Genomic DNA, 7,690 nt, shown 5'->3' on the forward strand with positions numbered 1-7,690 from the left:
ACAGGAAGCTGAACATGAGCCAGCAGTGTGCCCAGGTGGCCAAGAAGGCCAATGGCATCTTGGCCTGGATCAGGAACAGTGTGGCCAACAGGTCCAGGGAAATGATTCTGCCCCTGTACTCAGCACTGGTGAGGCCACACCTCAAGTGCTGTGTCCAGTTCTGGTCCCCTCAGTTCAGGAAGGATATTGAGGTGCTGGAGCAGGTCCAGAGAAGAGCAACAAGGCTGGTGAAGGGACTCGAGCACAAGTCCTATGAGGAGAGGTAGAAGGAGCTGGGGTTGTTTAGCCTGGAGAAGAGGAGGCTCAGGGGAGACTTCATCACTCTCTACAACTCCCTGAAAGGAGGTTGTAGCTAGGTGGGCATCAGTCTCTTCTCCAAGGCAACCGGCAGCAGGACAAGAGGGCATGGTCTTAAGCTCTGCCAGAGGAGGTTTAAGTTGGATATTAGGAAGAAATTTTTTACAGAGAGAGTAATCAGACATTGGAATGGGCTGCCCGGGGAAGTGGTGGATTCTCCATCCCTGGAGGTTTTTAAGATGAGACTGGATGTGGCACTTAGTGCCATGGTCTAGTAACCACGGCGGTAGTGGATCAAGGATTGGACTTGGTGATCTCAGAGATCTTTTCCAACCCAGTGATTCTATGATTCTATGATTCGTTAGGGTCATCTGCACAGCTGTGAGTAACAGAGGGCTTTTGGTTTGTTTTCTGTTTGGTTGGCTGGTTGGGGTTTTTTGTTCCAAGTCCTGCTTTCCACAGTGGAAGTGGTGTGATAATAAATCAGTTTACATAGAACTGGATAAACACAGTGTAATAATAACTCCACTCATGCAGCTTGCACTGTCTATTAAATGTTAGCCTTGAATTTTTGTAATACAACTTGACAAAAATAAAAACATTTAAAAAGAAATGTAATCACTTTAAGCTTTTATCTTAAAATTCTGCCCTTATTTTGCTAAGTAGCCCCTCTGACTTAAACCTGTTTATTACTGTAAGGTGGGCTGTTCCTGAACATATATTTGAACAGTGTGAAAGATCAGCACATATATTATTTTCAGTCAGTTTGGTGAACTTGTGTTGAGCAGGTAAAACATGAAGCCAAAAAATAGAGTTTGTAAAAGAAGAGGAGAAAAGAATTTAACAAATTCTGGCTAGAGCCAGAAATTATCCATTTCATATCTTTTTCCCTTGAAGTAAATCTGTGACATGCAGAGTCAATAGCAGAGATGTTTCCAAAATTCAGCCCCTGACCTTGCAGCTGGACCCTGTCCCTGCACAGCCTCCCACTATCCCAAGCAGACTTGCAGCCAAGCCGAGATGGTTGTGCATACAGATGTGATAACTTGACCAGTGACCTAGATAAGACACATTTTGTAACCCTGAGGGCAGACAATTTTAAGGGCACATTACTGCCTCTCCTCCACAGGAGAAACTTGCCCCAAAAGGACATTCTCTGTGTGAGATACCTGTGGTTTCAGAAGATGGCAGAGGCTGTCATCCAGAGGCAGAGATTGTGCAGGTGAATGTGGCAAAGAACTGGAGGGAAAATATGAAAAGAAGATTAATCTGTTCAGCACTAAACATGTTTATTTTAACTTCTCTGCAGCTTCTGAAAAATCACTGAGCAAAACTCCAGGGTATAAATCAAAGTGAAAGAGAGAAAGAAAAATGGCAAGGAAAAGAAAGTCATTACTTTGGCAATGAAAGATTACTCAGGATCCGTAACTGTGTTCACCTAGGTTAGTTTCAAGTTCATCATTCCAAGCCTCCCAAAAGAATCCCACGTTAAAAACAAAAACTAAACAAAAAAAAAAAAAGCCCAAATTTTTCACAGGAAAATGACTTGTGTAACAACAAATGTAAGTGGAAGTTTGGGGGTTGCCACCTATGTTCACATGGCTATGTTTTCTTTCCTGTTAAATGTGTACTTTATGGAATTTCAAGCTTTCTCTGCTAAGAATTTAGTCTTCAGAATAAAGGCTAAAATTATGAACATAAAGATAGTTATTTGATTTTTTTTCTCCTTTCAGTTTCATGTTCTTCAGCTATAACTTAGCGTAGCCCAATTTACAGTATAAGGTCAGTAATAGGCACACAATTACGCTAAGTACTGTTCTCACTTGTTCACTATAAGCTCCCTATTTCCTTCTTAGAAGCTGTTTTCAAAAGGATCTGCTTGCATAATTGTACAGCAGCAAGCCCTGGTAGCCTCAATCCCCAAGAATGTTTTCAATGACCTCTTCCTGCCCAGTTTTTCCATGAGAGAGAGAGAACTCTTGCGAAAGGGGGAGCCAACAGTGTTACCAGAGGGTAAATGAGTAGACAGATGCAGAATAGAGATTAGTGGTTTAGGGAAGAAAAAAACCTTTTTTTCCTTGGCTGGTGTTACAATTGCTTTTAAAAAACACCCTTTCCTTTTAACATTTAATGTCCTTTTTGTAGGCCCTTCCAGCAACAAAGTAGATCCGAATTTTAGAAATCAGAATATTAAAGTAGAGGAAAGGGTGCATTTCACCCACAGAGTGGCTGCCAGCATCAAACCCAGCCTGTGGATCAGTCCTGGCTATGAAGAGGCTGGGTAGCTTTGCAGTGGCAGTATGAGTCAACACGGCCATTTGCGGACAGATAAGTGAGTGCAAACAAAGTCAGAGCATCAAAAGTGAAATGACTGTGAGGAGAGCCAAGCCCACTAATACACACACATACCTGTACCACATGTGTAGCAGATCAAGATTTGTTTATTTACAGTATCAGTTTTGATTCTGGAGAAGTCTTCAAAAATCTAAGGGCAAAATGACCTTGAAAAGTTCACATTATTAAGAATTAATTATTACACTCTGACAGACCCCATTTATCACCATGAAAACCAGATACATTAATTAGAGCACTTCTGGCATCACAGCAAACCTGTTTCCTTCATGTTAGATTTTGGTTTAGATTTTGTTCCCAGAGGGACCACAAGAATTCTTAAATGTAACAAAGAGCAGTTTAAAGATTTTCCACTACAGTGAGTTTATATTTGGAGTTTTTTGTCTCAGGTCCCAAAGGTACCTCCATAATCAAAGAATTATCTTTGCTAGTGACAGACAAAATTAATAATCAGAGTTTTGTTTTTTAACCCCAACTGTCACCTACAGCACTGACACTGAGGACCATGGGGTAGATTATTCAGCAATTAACATTATGTGATATTGCTGAATACAGCATATTTCCTGTAGCTTAAAAACATGCAGTGCCATGGCAATGCAGAGTAGACAGCTTTTAAAGTTTGGATTAAATCTTAGTGAGTGTCTCCCATGACTCATTCAACTCCTACCATTACCTTATGTACTGTGATAATGGTGTAATGCAAGGTAGTGATTTAAAAGGACAAGAACATAAATCTTTTGAGATTGATGATATTTTGCCATTACCTGTGTGTCAAGAGGACTGAGGGAGCTTGCTGTGTTAAAATTTCCCACCCTAGTCATTGTAGGAGTGCAAAATAAAAACTACATTTAGATCAAATTGTGTGTTTGTTTCTAAGACAAAATTTTCTATAGGATCAAGACCTTCAAAATGTGGTCCCAAAGGGAGGAAGTTGGAATTTCTCAGTAACATCCCAAGGAGGCCTTACCACTTTGTTAGCCACAATCAGATGCAAAGTCTCCATTTGCAGTTTTCCCTGGATGGGAGAAAAAAATCCAGGCAAGTATATCCAGTATATCCAATGCTCCATACACTTAACTATTCACCCCAAATGGTCTGCCCCTTTAAATAAAGCACAGGCTGGGACATGCTATCTGCTTCTCAGAAAGCCGAAGGTGGATGAATGCCAGGGATTTGTGCAGCTTCCTGGCTTTGCTGATAAAGAAAGGCCACTGCGAGGTAAACCTCTGCTCTCTCCCTGACAGGTTTTCCCCGTGGCTGCCCAGAAACAAGGGACTCAAGAAGACGGGGAAAACACGGAGCCCGTGGCACCAGAGCCAGCTGACCGTGCAGGAGGAGGCCTCTGAAGACTTCACGCACACGCACTTCTACATTTAGAAATGTGAGCTTCGAGCACGAGCATTTGCATCAGATGGCGGAAAGTATGAGAGAGCACATCTAATGCTGAAAGTTAATGATAGCATTTGACCATGTTAACCAGTAAGTGACAAGCCAGGGTCACAGGAGTTAATTATTCAAGTAAGTGATTCTAAAAGAAATGTTTAAGAAGTGCTAGTAGTTTGCACTGACTGCAATGGAAAGTGACTAATCATTTCAGAGTTTAACCTTGACAGCTCTTAAGCAGACAGTTCTCGCTCTTTTTTTCTGGTTTTGTTTTTTAAGTCAATATTGTCTACTTTGCAGTCAGTACATTACAGGTTTTCACAGCAAAAAACACCCTAGCTGGCTAGAATGGCACCTGTGACAAGAAGACCAGAGCTCCAGGGGAGAAGCAATCTTCTTTAGAGGTGTTCAGCTTTGGGAGAAGGGGGTTCTTCAGCCTCAACTCCCCACCTTCCGAGTAATGTAACACTGCTCTCATCACCTCTCAGTACTGTGTATTTAGGTTATAACCTCTTTGGGGCAAACTCTGCCTTGTTTGTTCATTGCCAAGTACAATCAGTCCCTGCCTGCCGCTGATGTCCCTGGGCAATGCCATAATACAAACACTAATGAAGACAGACTGCTCATACCTGCATAGCCCCAACTGAATCCACCACTTAAAAAATTTCTTTATTTTTTTTGGTGTCTGGATAATTACAAAAAATTCTCAGGCAAAATACAATTACTACCCTGCCGTAACTGCTAAGCTTCTGTGGGACATAGCTGCATAATTATAAGAGCCAAACATTCCAGTAGACCTCTTTTTTTTCAATAATCAAATACCAGAGAGGGACGTAACACTGACAGTGTATTTCTCTTCTTCTGTATGCTGAACTGTTTTACAACTTTACAACTTGTAATCATGATATATGAGTCTACAGTAAAAAAAAAAAAAAAAGAAAAAGGAAAGGCAAGCATAAACCAACATTTTATAATACTACACCATATACATAGCACTTCTCATCCCAGGTGTGCTTAAATTACTTGACCTCTCAGGAAAGCACAACTATCTCCAGACTGGGACATAGCATGTGTTTAATAAACAATATTTGAGGTTTGGACATGGTGGACATGAATAATTTTTCCAACTTACAGCTTTGGTAAGAATAAAACAAAAAATAAAAGCATGTTTAATGTATATAGCCCTATTAAGATACTGAAACTAATAGGAAAACAGACTTGGAGAACTTAAATATGAAGAATATATTAGGTGAGGGTAAAAATGAAATTTGAGCTGTAAGATGAGAGGACAAATAAGTGAATATTATTTTTTCCTTAAAAAAAAGAAAGCCTTTGAGGTTATAATTTGGTTATGTAGAAGCCTGATGTTACTCTTATCAGAAAACCAGAACCCTCAGTGTTACTTGTGCCCATTGCTGGGGTGGGCACTGCACTGGAATACACCCTTTGGGGATATCTCAAAGGGAAGGCTGCAAAATCCTCGGAGAAATTCTGCAAAATGCCTACAGGGAAAAAAATTCTTCCAGAGAAATTTTCTTCATGTGTAGCATGAAATGTAGCTTGTGGGAACTTCCTATTCTTCCTGCTCATGTTATAGGGGGGCTCGGAAAGGTTATCTTGCTGGGTTCTCAAAGACAAGGAAGTCCACTTTTAAGATGGGTCAACATGTAGGCATGGTCAAATGTTGCTTTGCATCTGTTGCCCAAAATGGCTCTTCAGCAACAGAAAATATATACTTGAGGAGCAGGGCAAGGGTGGTGGGAGGCAAGGGGCATAAGTATAAAGAGAACCTTTGATGAAACTCATACCTGAGAATAAATATAAAAGAACATAAAAGAATTTAAAGTTACTGTTGCAAACAATCCAGTGCCAAGTCAGCCCACATTAAGGGTAAACTCGTAAGATAAGTATGTAAATTAAAGGTTGTAGAAAGAAGAGATTTGGTTTTCAAGCCCCGTTGCTCAAGTCAAAAACAATTTCCTGTCCTGTGGTACTTGGTCCAAGGAAGAAGGGTGTGGTAAAGGCAGTGTGGGTGGTTCATAGTGTTCATTTGCTTTGGCCTGAGAAGCTAGGAAGCCACAACAGTTCTTTGCTTGTAGGCTTTCCATTGCTTTAAGCATGACTGTCCCTTTTGTCTTCGAACAATCCCATTTTTGCTTTTAGAAAGACAGTCTCTGACCCTTTCCTGGACTAGGAGCAGAAGTCAACTGAAGCAGCAGGATCCTGTTCTTCCAAATCTGCTTTGTGGTGTTCTCTTTTCATGCCATTGCTGGCATCACACAATCCAGGGTGCTTTCAAGCAACTTTGCTAATCTGCCTTCATCAGCCTATACCAGTAGTGATGACCACTGCTTATAATATGCTTTTTCAGTCTTCCTTGCACCAGCCTTGCACTTGTTCCCTAGGAATAATTTCAGCTGGTGGTTACAGATCTTCAGCTTAACCTCACATGTCCCAGAGCAGGCAGAACAGATGAGGAGAAGGCAGGCACTGTCCTCTCTTGATGCAGGCCTGCTTATTTTTCTGAGTATCTGCATGGGAAAACTTTCAGTCAGTTTTGAGTTTTCCTTCCTTCTGTAAACCTAACAGGTTTAGGTAGTATGGCAGTAATACTTTCAGCTAAGTGCTGGGATTTAGACGTACCTGAGTTCCCTTTACAGTCACTGGACATGATTTGGAGGCAACATATTCAGCACATATTTAGGAACTCCAAAGTATCCACAGTTCTGTCTACCTGTCTAGCCTCCAACTGCCACCATGGAAGGGTTTTCTGTGGGTCAGTTCTGGGTTACATCTGCTGCCTCCACATGGATATCTTGGGTACCATAAGTGATCTCAAATGGCATGAGATCCCTACCCGTGAACAAATAAATGAAGCATCTGTCTCACATCATCTAGCTCTGTCTATACCTACTGGTAAGAAACAGGTGTTTATCTCACCTATCTGAAAATGGGCTGGTGTGCCCCTGGGGATTCCTGTCCCTGACATTGGTTTAATAGGAATTTAGGTGAGTAGATGAAATGTGATGACTAATTTTTAGATAGCTCTAGTGAAGTGGAATGTACCTCTTCCACGCTGGCACATGATTAATGTTGGAACAGTAAGCACCTTGCACTTTGCTCTTAAATGTCATAATAATTTTGGTTAGATTTAATGTTTTTTAAAACGTGTTCCTGTTTTTATTAAATTGATCCTTGTTAATTATAATCCAATAAATTCTGAAAAGGGCTTTAAAGTGTAATGATTTATGCATCTGTGTTCAAAAATCAGAAGTATCAGCCAGCAAGCCACCAAACTCCTGCAGAATTCAGAATGTGCATTTGAGAAGTGATGTCAAATCCCTATGCTAGTCAAATACAGGGAGAAGTATGTACAAGACATACTGCTATATTGTGACAAACCATAAAGAAGCTTTCAGCTATACAGCATCCTGGGAGGCTGTTCAAAATCAACTTCACTTGATAATCAGGTTTCCCTCTTTCCTTCACACATATTATGACATATTTAACACATAAAAGGAAAAAAAAGGTAGTATTTTCTTTACTGAGAGCCAACTTTGTTGTGATGCACCCCATCACTCTTCTTGTTTTTTTTTATCATAAGAAAAGCATCCTGTACTTGCTTGTATAGCAAAGATCTTTCCTAGAAGTAGTCCTG

Source organism: Manacus vitellinus, unplaced genomic scaffold (assembly GCF_001715985.3).
Source record: "Manacus vitellinus isolate BGI_N305 unplaced genomic scaffold, ASM171598v3 scaffold_2_pilon, whole genome shotgun sequence".
Lineage (NCBI taxonomy): Eukaryota > Metazoa > Chordata > Aves > Passeriformes > Pipridae > Manacus > Manacus vitellinus.